The following is a 16348-nucleotide window of genomic DNA, read 5'->3' as shown; positions in this document are numbered from 1 at the left end:
GTAAGGTGCTCTAAAAATTCCAAAACCTCGATGCAAATTACACGCGTCCATCGATGCTTTACGAGCTTGGAAGCTTTGCAGGGCTTCTGAAGTGCAACGACACTACGTTGCCAGTCACCGCGACCTCCTTCTTTTCTTTATACGGCACGAAATTTCTTTGAATCCGTACTGTATTTTGCATTGTTATTTAGATAGGTAACTCTTAAAATATATACATGAGCTTGGAGGACTAAATTAAATGAAGTGCGTAAGCATATGCTACGAACAGCATGCACAGAAAGAAAAATCGCTCGGAAGGATCAGTCAATTCAGATGTCAGTGATTTGTAACATGTTCCAATCTTGTCGAAATATCGAAATAATAAGGAAGAAGAAAGGAAAAATAGCTAATGCTTTAAGATACCTAATTTTATAATTATATAGCAAATTACCAGAGGGAAGACCATTACCCGTTACGTGCCATCTTTACAAGGTGTACAGAAAGAAAGAATGTCAACACGATCTTTCACGACGATAATTGTACGTCGTCGTTCGAAGCAGATAACACAATGTTACATCGATAGCTATATTAAATGTTCTGTTGCATTTTCATGACGCGTAATGAATCGTTGCTAGCGGGTTAACTTCGGGCAACTTTCACCGCCGTAGGACCCACAATAAGTTATGCATTTTGCGCGTGCGATCATGGTATCACCAGGAACGAGAGCTGCCTGTATGGTCTGATACATGACGACTTTGCGGTTTGCGTAACCATCTATGGTTCATGCACCTTGCCCTGTCGAGGCAACGGCCTGCCGCTTCTTCAACGTTCTTCTTCCGCGTTTTCCTGCTAGCTCGAGTGTGTAAAACGTTAGTCGAGGGCATGTAGCGCAAAACTAGAACAAAAAAAAAGATTTATCAGGTAAAAGATAACAATGTAATAAAAACAGCAAGAGTTTGGTTGTTCACTAAAATGCCAACAGATTACGTTTTACAGTCCAGCCCCAAGAGATCCACGAAGGTCCCTGTATCGGTATTAGCAATTTTATTCTTTCCCTTTCTCCTAAAAACCCACGGGAAGATACTGCTAATTGCTTGGGGCGTTTGCATGGTTTGGATATGCGATCCAGAGCGGACTACCAATGTTCAAGAATGCAGTATCAAGTAGTTCATATGAACGAATACATCGTTCACGAATAACTCTCTCCGCAAGGAGAGCGTTTCTGTATCTTCATTTTTATTTTCTCAATTTTTCTTCGATCCTGTCAAGATTCTATTTAAAAAGGTCCTAAGAGACAAGATTTTATGAGACATTTGATATTGACGAACATTTCAAACTAATATTACACCTATTGTTAAGGCAAATAACTCTATTAATAACTCCAATAATAATAATAAATAACTCTATTGTTAAGGCAAATTAAAAAAATATGGCTATTAGAGTTATTTATTAATGGCCGAGGTTAATCTTTATTGCTCTTTTAATCAATCTGGAAGAAAACATCAAGGACGGAATTGATATTAAAAGATTTGCAAACAGCAAATGTCGAAAGTATGGTTTCAGCCATTTTGGAATTGAAAAGTACTATTATTACACACTTCGCAATAGGATAGAAATCTATGTTTTTATCCCTCCGATTCTTCTGAAAATCATTGATTTATTTACCGGTGATCTCTATCTTTGTCCCATCATGTCTCTGATGTTTATGTAAAGAATATTGCAGAACAGAGGATCGATCTTCCTCGTCAAAATGTTTCGTGATCTGGCAGCTACGATGAGGATCATGACATTCGTGATTCGTGACATGGAAGACAAAGTATAAAAGAAGATTAGCAAACCACGAGATGTCTCTTTCAGACTCTCTCCATTTTCATCTTTATATACATGTATGCATGTATGTAGATTTGCTTTAGTAAATACATTATCAGTGTAACTTTGCTTTTTTTTATATAATAATGAGCAGACAGTGAGTGGATAGAAATGGTAATAATACTCTGAAACTAATGATATTTAGACTGATAGAATGATATTTAGTTCATTAGGATATTATTCAAAATTTCTCAAATTTCATCAATCGTCAAGAAGATCAGTTACGTAAAATGAAGTACTGTGATCTTCTCTCCTGTTGGTTCGCTTTGCTTAACGGTTGTGCGTGCACGCGGACAAATCGTGAATAGGTCTTAGTGTGCAATTGCATACGCTCTCGCACGCACAGGATGAGTGCGTGCGCCGCGCGTACGTCTATACTCGTGCCTAGGCGCTGGCGCGGGCGCGCGCGCGAGCAGACACTGTGTAGAGTGTAGAGTGTAGCGTGTAGCGTGTAGCGTGTAGAGTGTAGAGTGTAGAGTGTAGAAGGTGCCGTGTCACGTCACCGACGAGCCAGGACGTCGCGTCGTAACAGTAGGTCAGCAGTGAAAGTGGCTAGGCAGCGAGATGATTGCAATTGCACCGCAACCGGGGGAGTTTAGCGGCACGCTTCCTGGTGTCAACCGACTACCGGCATGTCGCGATTACTCTCGGATAATCGCCGATTCTTTGTCCGGGAAATTGCTTTCTAAACGCTCCTTCCGACGCTCTGCCTTTCCGACCCGGGTTATTGAACGTTCTCTACGAGTTCCACTTTTCACGGATTATAATTTGCTAGGATATGCTTTTGCAAGTTTCGAATCACGTACTATCGTGTACTTGTTTGTTTATCTTTAGTGTTCACTTTTATACTAAGTTATATAATTTACTTTCAATATTATTGCAATATTATTAGCTACTGAGGATACTGACAATTCTTTTAATGTAAGTCGAAAGCTGAAATTACCTGGGGTATTTATTATAGTAAGAAGACCCGAAGTGTTCTCGAGCATCTGATCTTTGATGGCCCGGACGTCGGCATGCGAGGGTTAACCCATTCAACCTGCTACGCAGAAACATATCAATCGGCTATCGAATCGTTAAGAACGAGAAACTATTACTGTTAAAAAGAGGTCGCAACGAGCTGCGCCGTAAATTATAAATCTAAGCGTTTTATTCATCCACGGTCGTGTGTATGGGCGCGAGTGCGTAAATAAGAAGAAAGTACAAAGTCAATTCTCGGATCGTTAATCATGCCGCGCCCAACTATAGGAGCTCGTGACCGATGACAAATCTAATGAAGAATGTAAGTACACAGAGCAGTGTGCTTAAGCGAACAGTGGTCACCGAGGAACAGTGTATACGATTCGAGGATACCATGGACAGATGTTTCTTCGTTCTGTACGTGCGGCTTCATAATTCATTCTCACCTAAGGCTTCCCAATCCTCGGTTCCACCGGGAACTAGTTCGAAAAATAGTCTCAACGGCAGAAGAGAAACGATATAGAAAGGAACCTTCTTCGTAGTATGAATTCTTTTCTCTTTTTTAAGCGACTGGTTTCTCCTCCGAATTTGTAGTTGGCTTTCCACATAAGTAACTTTGCTCAATCTTCGATGAGAGTCGCAGATAGCTGAGACGCAGGCGTATTTTAGAAACCGGAACATGGACTGGCTTTAAAATTTTTCAGTTTTTAGTGTTGTCTAAAAGTGTGACAAAGAGTGACTAAATAATAGATAATCTTTTGAGATTGAAAGGTCAATTTTCAATGGCAAAGAAGTCATTACCTGCCATAGTTCTTATTTCAGGATCGTATTAATACAAAGAAATTTTTATAAACATAACGTCAAATATGATCTTTACCTTCAGTAGGGAATTCTTTTTAAATTAAGATACACGTAATGCATTTGGATAAAATTAGGTATTAGTAATAGCAAATATAAAATGGATAATAGTTTATTATCGATTCACCAAGTCAATTTATACAATTTATAGAATAATGCGGTCAACTCTGCGATTTTTTCACGTGTACACGATGGTGGACGGAATTATTTAGTAGCTTATCGTCTGTCAGCTATGACCACGGTCCGATACCGATTCCTCAAACATTTGCGTGTAATCGTATCGATCTTCTATTTGCTTTGCCGGATAAACGTAACCTGACTATGAATATGTGTAACTATGCTCGTCGATGGCTTTAGGAGGAACTTTGAAATTCACCGACCGATCCAAGTAAACTATTATGTTCGGCGTTCGGCGGACCGCAGGAAGTTGTAATTCCCGTGGAATATCGACGATGGAGGATCTTGATTTACCACTGCCTCTAACTTGTGAAAGATCTAATTACGTTATGCTTTAAGATTATTATAATACCTGTCAATCAATTGGCGTTATAGTAACTTATAATAAGAATGTTAGAACAATTATTTCAGATTCCAGGTACCACCAACCTTAATATTATGTTAACTTCAAGCTAGAATCAATAAAATGAAATCTTTTTACATCGCAAATTTTACTCCTCTCGACACGCCAATCAACATTTAATAACATGTTGCGAGCAACTAACGAATTCCAGAATTACAAATAACACAGAAAATAGCATTCCCGACACAAGTTACATTACCGTCTAACACCATTGTATTAAAACGTTCGAATAACAAGCCGATGCAAAAATAATGTTCATTATCAAAGCGCTTCTGTGCTTGAAACGTTCTTCGAATTGCCACTGGGAAATGGAAACAGTGATCGCGATAGAGGAAGTTTGTAATTACAAAGAATCTAACTTCAGAAGACAACGTGACTGGCGTGTAGCAAACAAATGGAAAGGAAGCGAAGGAAAGATTGCACGATACGGTCATTCACCATGTTACTAGGTTAATGGCGACGACAAATGAGAGCACTGTCGATAGGTGTACGTGATGTCATACGTGTAACTGCTTAAGTATGTTCATTTCTATTTCCATTCATACGCCCAACTGATATTACTGATAATATTCGATCGTTTCTGATTTCTTTTTGATCCACTATACTATTTTCTTCCTGTTTTTCTTTTTAATAGACACATGGATTTTGAATCTAATTCTCGCAATGTTGAAGTATCACAATGTATAACGATAGCAATTAACTTTTTCGATTCTTCGTTCCTTTTCTTATTTCGGTTGTTTCGTAGAGGTAACGTATCTTATTTAGCATATAATAGGAAATGAATCGCTAGGTTTTTTAATTGATTGAGTTTCTGGAAGTTGAATGTAATTTAAAATTTAATAAAATAAAAGTATCCTTTTCTTTTTTTTTAAAGAGAAATCGCAAAATATCGTAACATTTTATAATATGAAAACGATAATCATCCGACTGTGAAATTAAAAGTTCTTTTTTTTCCTCGAACGATGAAACAAAAGTTATTTTCTTATGTATAATATTAAAAAGCAACAAGGAAGAATTAAAATATTAAATCGATTTTTGCACGTTTAAACTTTCATAAATTTTTTCTCGCATTCATGTTTAATTCATATTTTCATTAATTCAAATGAGCGTAATGCCAGGACAAAGAGAAATAATTCTCAAACTGCTAGAAAGCTCTCTAATGCAATAATAATTTCGTATTTTGAAGAGTTTATATGGATATGCCTGATAACTAAAAACGGCATTAAAGCAATTTCAATAATTTTAATAAATCCTTCTTTCTTCTTTCTTTATTCAAGTTTGTTTAACTTAAACACAGAGTATTATGATAAACAAATCATTTTTCAGAAGAGAAGTTCTTATTCTCTGACTGAGCAAGATCCGTTTAAGACTTCCAATGATGTGTTAAATATATTTTGTCTTCTGAGTTTTTGTTAATACAAGTAGGTAAAACGAATAGGTAATATACCGAATTCATCACAAATAATAAACTTAAACAAATAATATACAGAAAGTAACAATGATCGTTAAACGATTATCTACATTAATATCACAATTACTTTATACAGAACTCCAGTAGAGGCAACGTATGCCCCAATATTCAAGTGTCTTGGCACTCGTAAATCAAGGAACGTCGCACAAGTGCACCACATGTACGATTACACTCGATGTAAGAGTACATACATTTGGTGTGTCTGCAATCATATATCCCGGCCCACCGACATCGGTCGTAATGTCTCATCAATGTTGCACGGGCAGCCAGTCTGCTACGTGTTCCTCGTTCTCCTTGGTATAAGGATCGAGCGTTCTCGCAAGAAGTTACTACGTTTCGCCATAGTACAAAAATCGTTTCCAGAATGATCGATCGAATATTTCAAACTTTTTCGACAACCTCTTGTTAATCTCTTACCTTACAACGCTAACAATGAGCCATATTCGTGACACAGATTATACATAGCTGCAATTTAACAAAGATAGGTTATATCCATGGCATAGTTTAGTCTGAATTTTAACTTGAGTCTCGGTGCTTTATACTGAAGTTAAATGCTGTAAAATAAAAATTTGTTGCACGAGGTTAATTACCAATTTCCTATTGTCATTAGGACGCGACTAATTTTTTGTATTGTATGTATTATATTATGTATCATGTTACATATTTACATATATCATGCTATAAAAATTAATCTAATATAAATTCATTTAATGATGTACATTATACTTTCCTAAGTTTGCCGATAATTGGAGATACTGAAATATCGGAATCCCTGAAATTCTCTGCTGGGTTGCGGTAATTAAGTAAAAATTCAGGATCCTTTTACTTCCCTTGGCGACAAATGGTCTGTATCGAAGAATAAGTAAAAATAAGTACCTAAAATTAAGTACCTGATAAAGAAATCATAATTCATAATGTTACGGTTCAAGATAACTGTGGAAATACTAAACTGGAATTGTTGTGAACAGTAGTTTACAGTAGAACAGTTTAGTAAAACGGAGTAGGTCTACCGCGTAAATTGCAGCGTGCATCGAACAGAATTCCGACTCGATGGGATCAATTTTGGTGGCCAGTGAATCATCGCGGCCGATTGGCAGTGTGTCAAAAGTTTGCATAATCAGTACCGAGAATAAATGAACGACACGCGGCTAGATAAGCGCCGGGACGCGGAAACGCGTTTACATGAAATTAGTAGCGCGCCTGCTAAACATACCGTTAGCTTTTTAAATAAATATTATCATTATCGAAGTGCGTTCAAGATGAATCGAGGCAAACCTTGGTTGTAAATAAGTCGAAACAGGCGTGTTGTCTCATATGAAACGAGATAATTTTCATGGAAGCAATTCGGAACAGATAGGAAAATGTAGGAAAATTTTATTTATTTAAAAGGAGAAGTTCCAAGGAGAAAATGAAAGAAAAATACGAAACACAAGCTACGAGTGATTGCACAAAATGATCAATAATATTCGAAAGATAGAAATAACGAATATTGCTTATATAATATATTGCCTAAATAACGAATAATCTACTTAGTGATTATATTTTAAGGAATCGTAAATAACAAACGTTAAATCGTACTTGTTTTCTGAACGCGAACACTAAATGGAGAAAGGGCGACGTCGTTTTAAAACGGGACCGTCCAAATCAAGCATAAATTTTAGCTCGTCAATTAATGAAAGTTAACACGAAGCAAAGAAAGGGTAGAGAGGAGTAGTGCACGAGCACTCCATGCATCCCTTTTCTGGTCTTTCTGAATGTTTGTTCATTTTTTCCGCTCAGTGCTTGCTCCCTGTGTCTCCCTTCTCCGACCTCTAGCCCCTCTATCCCTTCTACCGTAACCTCCCGCTCCTTCCTTGGGCCGGAGTAAGGACGGGCATTGACCTCCACGCGGTGTATGGAGCGCTGCACCGAAATACATCGTTGTTGCTCGCACATGCGTCGCCTCTCTCGACTTCTCGCTCTATCTCTGTCTCTCTTTCTCACTCGTTTTACTCTGTCGCTCGTAGCCATGTATATAGTGTATAGTGTGTATATGGTACACCGCCTCTCTCGCGTTCCTTCTTTCTACCACCCCGTGCTTCGTCTCCCTTTCGCTCTCTCTAGGGATACATGGAAAAACCACGAAGGGCGTGAACAAGTCGAAACCGGATTCCTAATAATAATAATAATAATAATAATAATAATAATAATACTAGTGACGTGTCTGGGTCCTTCGTAAGCGGAGTCGGTGTACACTTGTTTCACCATTCCGGCTATGACTATTTTTAGCGCCCACAAACATTTCGGCCAGTGAAAATATAAAACGGAACGCGAATACTTCTCTCCCCGGCGGACAAGGATCGTCGCGAAAGGTTTCTCGTAATAGCGGTCAGGGTGACTCGAGTTTCGCGCCATGTAAACACGTTGCCAGCGTGAAAATGACCGGAACGCTTGTGACACGATGACGTTTCACGTTCACTTTGTGCCTGTCAGTTACGAAACACGCGGTAGTCTTCGTTCCTGGGAAGCAAGGAACACGACATTTCGGACCTACGCCAACAAAACGCAACGTGTCTACGGTACAAACGGCAAAAAAAAAAATAAAAAAAGAGAAATGATAGTTGGCTCTTAACTTACGTAGACAGAAATATTTCACTTGGTCAGGTTTGGTGCACTCGTTAAAAGAGCGTTACGAGTTCGGCAGCTGCTGGAGCGGGTGGGTACAACAATCGTTGCATTATGGACGCCGCGACTACCGAAAGGCCGGGTTCAACGGCCTTTCGATGCACTCCGAAACTCCTTTCCTTCCGCTCCTTCGCCCTCCTTCTACGATCGATAAAGCCTGACCGTGAAAACGCGACGAATGTGCACGACGACGCGACGTCCAGTCGATTCTCAGACCCCCCTCTTCCTACACCGCCCTACCTCGTTCTCGTTCCCACTTGCGCACGCCACGTTTCTAACCTTCTTGTTCACTCGTTCTCTCTTTAGCCTCCTCGTTTTCCGTCTATCTGTCACTGTTTTACTCGCACGTGCGCTGTGCGCCGGCTTTCGCCGACAACTGACAGCCGTTCGGCCATCTCCGGTGATTCTCGTCGCTTTTTGGCTGTGCAGGCGGTGTAACGTCGCTGCAACGTGGTTTCGCGAGTGTCAATTGAATTTTTTTCTTGATTATCACTTTTCAACGAAAATTACCGTTGCTATTGGATAGCCAAACTGATTCTTGAATATTATCAATCGACGTGAATCAAGGGAAAGAAACAGGCGATTGAACCAGCCAATTCGTGTATATATAGGGAGTGTGTTGACGGACGCGGCAGGCAACGAGGTGGACTGGGACAGGTCAAGGACCTGGACTGTAACGATACAAGAGCAAATCTTACACTCTAATGAGTTGTAGACAGGAATGGCGTTTCATCGTGTCATTGACGTTTGCTCAAAAGGGTTGTTTCTTACACGAATCTATAATGACACTGTCGAGATATGCCAAAGAGTAGGCGTACAGTAAAAAGTTACATTGCGAAGCTGCTAATGTATAATTCTCAATATATATATACGTATGTATAATCCTGAAGCAGAGCTATTTTATATCAAGTAACAATAAAAAGGAATGAATTACCCGATCTCCCTTTATCAGTGTTATCGTATGTCCAATAAAAATAATTTATTGCGTTACCGATCATGCATCATCGTCAAGCATTTCTTGTCAACCTGAACGCATACCACGTAATATTCGTTAGTTCGTCGTGGGACACGCATTATGTTTTAAACGGTCATCGTATATTCGATAGAAAATGAATTAACCAAGTTCGTTATCTTTTGTTTTGCATTTGATTGTTCCATATTTGATACTATTATATATTATGTACCAGATCTTACCAGTTAATGCAAGAATCGTTTCCGTGTCAGGTTAGGGCAGCACAATTCGAATAATGCTTATAATTGCCCGATTGTGTAGCCGCTTGACTCCAATAATTTTTGTCAGGGCTAAAAGGGGAAGCCCGTTTGAGGGGGTTTTATACAATACATAGTGACTCTTTATCAGCCTGCCACGATCTTCAGAAGTATGTATTTCGTAACCACCAATATAATTATTGTTCTTTATACATCCGCGATGCAATCAATGCAATCAATGCATCACAACATCTAGCGATTCTCTCGCATCACATACTTTTTTGCGCATTTTAAATGTGCGTCGTACGTTACCGTATTGCGAATTGGTTTATTCCGTTGTGCGTAACGTCAGTTTTTTCATGTAAATATACTTTTTGTGTTTGCTGTGTAGAAAGCTTCATTGAGGTAGTATGACCAAGGTTTTTAATAAAATTTTGCAAACATTTTGGCAATATCACACCAAAATTCTGAAACTACGATACCGACAATGCGAGATAAACCAGCGAGGCTGTCTCAGGGTGAGCCGATTGTCGGTTTTTTGGCAAGATCAAAGGTGTCTCGCAGTTCCAGCTATATGCAGACAGTGCAATGCATACCTCCCAAGGCAGCATCGTGGTTCTACCTTGAATTCTCTGTACATAGCTTAGAATATATCTCCACGCCGAGGAAATAATGTACAACCTTCTACAGATGTTTTAATAAGTATCGATTTGCCGTACGTATTTATAAACTAATTTAATTTCGTCGTCCGTAATAGAGTTATATGCCACAACGAAATCTATTCAAAAGCTCTTTAACTGCACCCCAGACCGATGACGCCATTTGACAGACTTGGGATTCCAAATAGTTTTTATCGAGCGAAAGGAAACTCTGATCATCTCACAGCAAGATGACGTGTGCACCTCATAGTATTTTCACTTAAAAATGATATCATCCCTGAAACCCGAAAAAGCTGTGGTCGCCCCAAAGCCCAAAAATGGTCCACTAGTAACTGAGAAAAGTCTGCATAGAAACATATGGACAACAGATAATGTATACGACTTGCATCGTGATGCACACGTGTGCACGTGTTGCGTGTCTTATCGCCATTTGAGAATTCGTTACGAATATTGTACTTGCCAGTCTATCGTTTCTTCCATGCACTCTATGGTCTACGCCACACTACGCGGTCTAGGCTAGATTCTTGCGTAGAGCAAAGCGAGAGAACCGCGCCACAAACCGTGACTGCAACAGAGATAGCTAGCGCAGAAGCAGTGGGGAGGGAGAGAGATTCAGCTCCATCTGGTGGAGGTGCATGGCGATATTGGCTCACCGTGTATACGTACACGGATCGGCATGGGTGTGTGCCAATGTGCACACGAGTCCGTATGTCGGTGTACGTGCGTTCCACAGCGTAGACGGGTCGTTGACCCCATGGCGTACTCTGCGCTACACGTATTCCAAACTATACAAAACACAACGTGTCTCGGTAACGCTTTACAGACCGTTTCGAATTTAATCTGACGCTAGTGCGGTGTGCATGCGCAATCGCGTGGTCGCCACGGAGAAGCATGCTTGTCTAGCGGTGTCTAAGGGAAGAGGAGAGAGAGATAGGACTGAGAGAAAGAAGGAAAAAAAGATGAGAGATTTAAGACGCGAGGGGCGAGAGAGACGATCGATCGGTTACAAAGCGACCGTAAGATAGTGGGATTGGCTCTTGACTCTCGGGTACGGAATGGTTCCAAGTCGTATCTCACGCAGGCCAATTCGTGGATTCGTTCGCCGGTTTCCCGATCGGAGAATAGACATTAACTATTTACCCTTTACATGCTGCGCGGTACTGATTAGCGAGAGGACACGATCATAGTGGGGTGACGAATATCGACGTCTTATTGCAATTGTGTTACATATAAGACACTAACTAGTTTCAATTCCTCTTTGTTGTTTGGCAATTTATAACAGTAACGAGAAATTCGTTTACAAAGGACATAACGAATCCAATGATAAGTAAAAGAGATAAGAGATAAGTCGAATCTGATGTCGTAAGTGTTTTAAAACAATTGCATACATAAGTATAGCGCGGAACTGGAAAGAAGACTGGCGTAAGGAATGCGGTTCTGATTGGCTATTTTGTACGGATCCAACACGGTAGGCAAAGATAATCACTCCTATTGGCCGAAAGTATTACGTATATAAATAAAATAAAATAGCAACGCGTGACGGCCAACAATACAGAAAAGTATACCTCTCTTGTTCTTAATCACCTTACCAGCTCTGCACTTTTAACTGGGTACATACTGTTACTAAATAGGTAATTAATTTTTGTTGTCTTGTTAGTCAATTAATACGTTCAAATATGTACCTATTTAGAATTTATGAGTATTTGCCACCTAATAAATACTTAATAGATAAAAGTGTTCGGAATGGAATGAAGAAAAGGAAATATATGCTGATTTCCAGTTAATTTTGACATTTAGTAACCACAAGTTCGTTGGAGATATGGGAAATAGATTAGAGAAACGATAAATGAGAGAGATGCTCAATTTAACACTGGTGAAATGCGAACTAATCGACACCGAAGCAAATGAAATATTCCGGTACGTATTGTTTCGTCGTATTTTATGCAATAGCAAATATTGCTACAAAGAAGGGTGATAGTTGAATGTTTACGAGTTCAATATTTGTATGTGAAACAGATACTTAAAAAATTTGAGTAATGTTTGAAGAAACAATTTACAAAGTCTTTTCACTAAAAACATTTCTTTCCATAAGGTATATTTTTCTTTAAAATTATCTAACCTGTCTCTTTTTCATCAAATCGTGACGGTGGTTTCAAGTCCTCTGCCCTGTATACGTAGACACGGAAATGAGAGCATTTAGGTACTAATCAGTCGCACGTGACTTTCTCTGGCTCGCGCACGACAGTTTCATACGGCAGAGGCCACTGACGCTCGCTTTCTATAATTAATCCTAAAACCGTTCGAACTACGAGACACGCGTGTCAGTTTCTTATCTCGTATCTGATTAAGCGACACAAACGTTACGTTTTCGTCACCCCTTTCGACGTGTCGTTCTTTCGAGAACACGTAAATCCGTGTTTGACCGATATTCGATTAAACCATCGTCCCTTTTCAATCCTTTAATTGATAAAGGTGGCTATCGTCAAGTGAACGATATACATGATTTTCAAACGATGTACATACACGAGTTTCCCATCAAACATAATTTTATACATTACGAAGATATAATAATCATATGTTTTATATTAAATTTTATATTATAATGTGTGTGGTTGCCTTTAAAATAATTTCCTTTCCCTTAATCTTTATAGTCACTTTTAGGAAGATTCATCGAATGTCAAATAGCGAAATTAAAATATCGAGGACTAAGCTCGCTATGAAACAAAAGTTCTGTGATAGAATAATACTCAACCACATAACGACAACATAATGAGACAATAAAGCGTTTCAAAAATACAGTGCACAGCAATAACAATAGAGAGACAACCGACATAACGACCAAGTTAAATTTACGAAGAAGAATCGAAGACGAGGCGAATTCGTTTCACCCACACTGTCTCGGATATTATCCGTGCAAAAATAGAGTTCTAATTTCGCGCAAAGTCACGAGTCATTAGTAACGGGACAATGCCGGGAAGTGTAAAAATTCGTGTGACCGTGGAACCAGAAATTCCTTGAGACACCGTTATTAATAGAACTCGTCGACGCGTCAAAACTACGCTGGAGAAAAGATAAGTCCTGTCGCGTTGGATGAAAGCGGCTGCATTTCAATTTTCACCGTGACATCGGCCTCGACTCGATAACGAGTTATGTATGCCGGGCAAACTGATGCTGAAGACAGATGTAACCATCGTGCTTTAATGCTAGGTTTATCGTGCTTTTCACCGATGGGCAAGACTTTCTCTTGTTTTCTGTACAATGTAGGGTTTTCGTGAGCTTATTATGAGATTTCCGTACAATTAATTTGCATATCGACAACGAGGAGAAACTGAGAAACATCGTACCGTCTGATCGACATGAAAAAAAAGATTATCAAAAATGATTTATTCCCTTATTGCTGCAGGTACGCAATCAAGTCAGCGTTTTACTGCAACGAAGCGGGAATACCTTGAAATTGGTATTGTTTGTTTTTCTGTCTTGACACTTTGTTTCTTAGAAATTCTATAATATTGACGGCGATCATTACGAGAAGTTCTTGAAATTTAATTTTTTGTATAAATTTACAATTTTGCATGTATAAATTTAACAAACGAATGGAAAGATATTAGAAAATTAGATTCACAAAAAATCTTTTTAATGCATTAGATGATTTGACTTTTAAATATTTTTGAGTATTTAATAAACAACTTTCAGAACCATCGTATCTACATGCAAACTAATTACGGAATGTATCCCTAGTTACACTTGTACACTCACATAAAATTGGCTGGTTATTAACTTTATTGCAATTTTCGTTATTCAATATTTTGGCTATATTTCAATAAATTTATCAAAAATTGGAGAAAGAAAAATAATAGAAATTTTCTTATTATGACTTAATCTCGTGCGTTTGAATTGCTATCAAAGTAAAATGATTACGGTCACGGATGAAACAATTACTCTGAACTATTCTGTCGTTTACGAACGCGAGATAGTGTAAGAGCTATCGAGGAATACGTGTCAAAGGCCGGCCCTGACCGGTAGCACAGTGGCGTGCGGACAATCGTTGGCGTGCACATAGCAGAAATTGACGGTTAAGAAAGCCAGGCTAAATCATATCCTGTCATAATTGCTCGTAGTTTAACCTAATTCCTACCAGACGACCTACGCGACTACCTACCGACCGGCAGATTTCTCAACGAACTTCGAACCCTTCCTTTAACCCCTTCAACGTCGTCTGTACACTTGGCTAGTGGTCGTTTGAAATAGATGTGTTTATCGATTAGGATGCAAAACGCGAATGCCTTTGAATGTTTCAAATTATATTTTATTGTTATAAATAAATCTTGTTTTTAATTAAATTCATAAATGATTCCTGACGTTGATAAATTCGTAAGGTATTGAGATACTAAATTGTGCTTACTACTTTGGCGTTTTCTTTGTTATAAAGCTGAAATGAACAATTTTTAGGATCAAGCTTCTTCTTTAACCATGTTTATCATTTTTGGTGCATTACTTTCATGTAATTCTTCAACTTGAAGAGTTTGAAGTGGTAAAGTACATTCAAATTTTTGGTGTCCGGAGGTTAATTCGTCGACTTACGTTTCGACTTACGACTCGAGTCGTCTCGAATATAGGTTGTGCTTTTAAGGGGTCGATTTTCGAATAAGCTCGTCATCGAGGCATATTTTGAAAGTACGAAAGACGCGCTGACCCTCGGCGTCTATCAAAACTTCCATACCCTTCTTCCTCTTTTTCCTCTTCTCCGGCGTGTTCTCGAGCGGTTCGAACGGAGAGTGACAATCGAACTGCGGAACAATGGCACTGATTAAAAAAAAAAAAAAGAAGGAGGGTCTAGTCCTTGAATGCAGTTGGTCGCAGGGTAGGTTGTTAGGTTGCCAAGCGACAAACCGTACGTTGACCTACCCCATCGTTCGGGGCCGAGTGTAACGTGTACATCAGCCTGGCACACGTTGTCATGGATACTGCGTAGCCCCATAACTGGAAATCATCTTCTTCGATATGGAGATGGTCGACGAGTGTTTTTAAATGTTGGCAAAACGAAGAAGTATCAGCGTTTTTGAACAGAATCAGCCGTATAATTTTCTAGGCGGCGCGTCTCCGTTGCGCCAGCGTCGAGATGAGAAACGATACTCTACGAGGATGAAGATTGGATTTTACGAGAAATAAGAGTGGTTTAGTTTCGTAGTTCGATTGATAAATTGGTACTGTGAGGATGCAAGGTCTGAGATGAACTAATTTGTAATTCTCAATACATATAGAGATCTTCACTTGTACCATTTCCTCATTGTTCCACTGTCAACGGCTACTCATGGAACGTTGAAGAATCACGATACTACCTCGATATCAAATGAAAATGGGTAGCATGTCATCCGAGGCAAATCAGTCCTGAATTAATTACGCGTAAAGGGGAATTTTCCGGCAGATTTAATTTTTCTTAATTCAATCCCCTCGTGGAGAAACCGTTCATTGTCCGAGTTTTCGAACTCTTTTCGAGTTTTTCGACCTGAAATTACCCTCGTTGTAGGGGTAGCTCCATCCAGCCAAACACATGAATATATGTAACTCTGCTCGTATATTGTATAATGCCGCTACTGTCGGCTGTTTTCGTTCTGGCATAAGGTGCCGCGGAACGAGAAGAAGGTGTCGGTCGTTTTGACATTGTCTGACCTACGGGTCAGAAGTTGCGCTCTGTTTTGCGAATTCGCTTACGGTGTGAATCGACTTATTCCCTCGTTTATCAGCAGATTGATACTTTTCCTTCCTCTTTTCTTCTATGAATGGTTCGCGAACGACTCGAGTCAGGAATGCAGATGAGTTGATTTTTCGATATTTGGTTATCTTAAAGAGAGGCATTCAAAGAATATTATTTTCTCTAATTAACTCCTTCTAGATTAGTCTAACAAATATGATTGTTGGAAGATGGTAAACTCATGGATTATGTTTCATTTGCGCCGTCAATATAGCAACACGATCGTCTAATTGTACGAAACAATATTACAACATTATCACATGCTTTCACGATATATCGACTTGTTGTGTATTTCACATGCTGATTGCAATCTATGGAGAAGGAACGTCTGCAACCACCAAAGGACA

The 16348-nt window shown here is 39.2% G+C and overlaps 1 protein-coding gene and 1 long non-coding RNA gene across 3 annotated transcripts in view; one reads left to right on the top strand and one right to left on the bottom strand.

Annotated features, from left to right (window-relative positions):
* LOC126864951 (hormone receptor 4-like) overlaps nt 1-16348 on the top strand; it is a 148640-nt gene that overhangs the window by 23917 nt on the left and 108375 nt on the right. The gene's annotated exons all lie outside the window — the stretch shown is intronic.
* On the bottom strand, nt 7158-9364 carry LOC126864952 (uncharacterized). Its single transcript, XR_007689393.1, has 2 exons — nt 8334-9364; nt 7158-7869 (listed from the first exon to the last, which is right to left on the bottom strand). It is a non-coding gene; the product is annotated as an uncharacterized LOC126864952 (long non-coding RNA).

The sequence above is a fragment of the Bombus huntii genome, chromosome 4 (assembly GCF_024542735.1).
Source record: "Bombus huntii isolate Logan2020A chromosome 4, iyBomHunt1.1, whole genome shotgun sequence".
Taxonomy (NCBI): domain Eukaryota; kingdom Metazoa; phylum Arthropoda; class Insecta; order Hymenoptera; family Apidae; genus Bombus; species Bombus huntii.
Note: the sequence above shows the minus strand (reverse complement) of the source record. Positions and strands in the feature narration are given on the sequence as shown.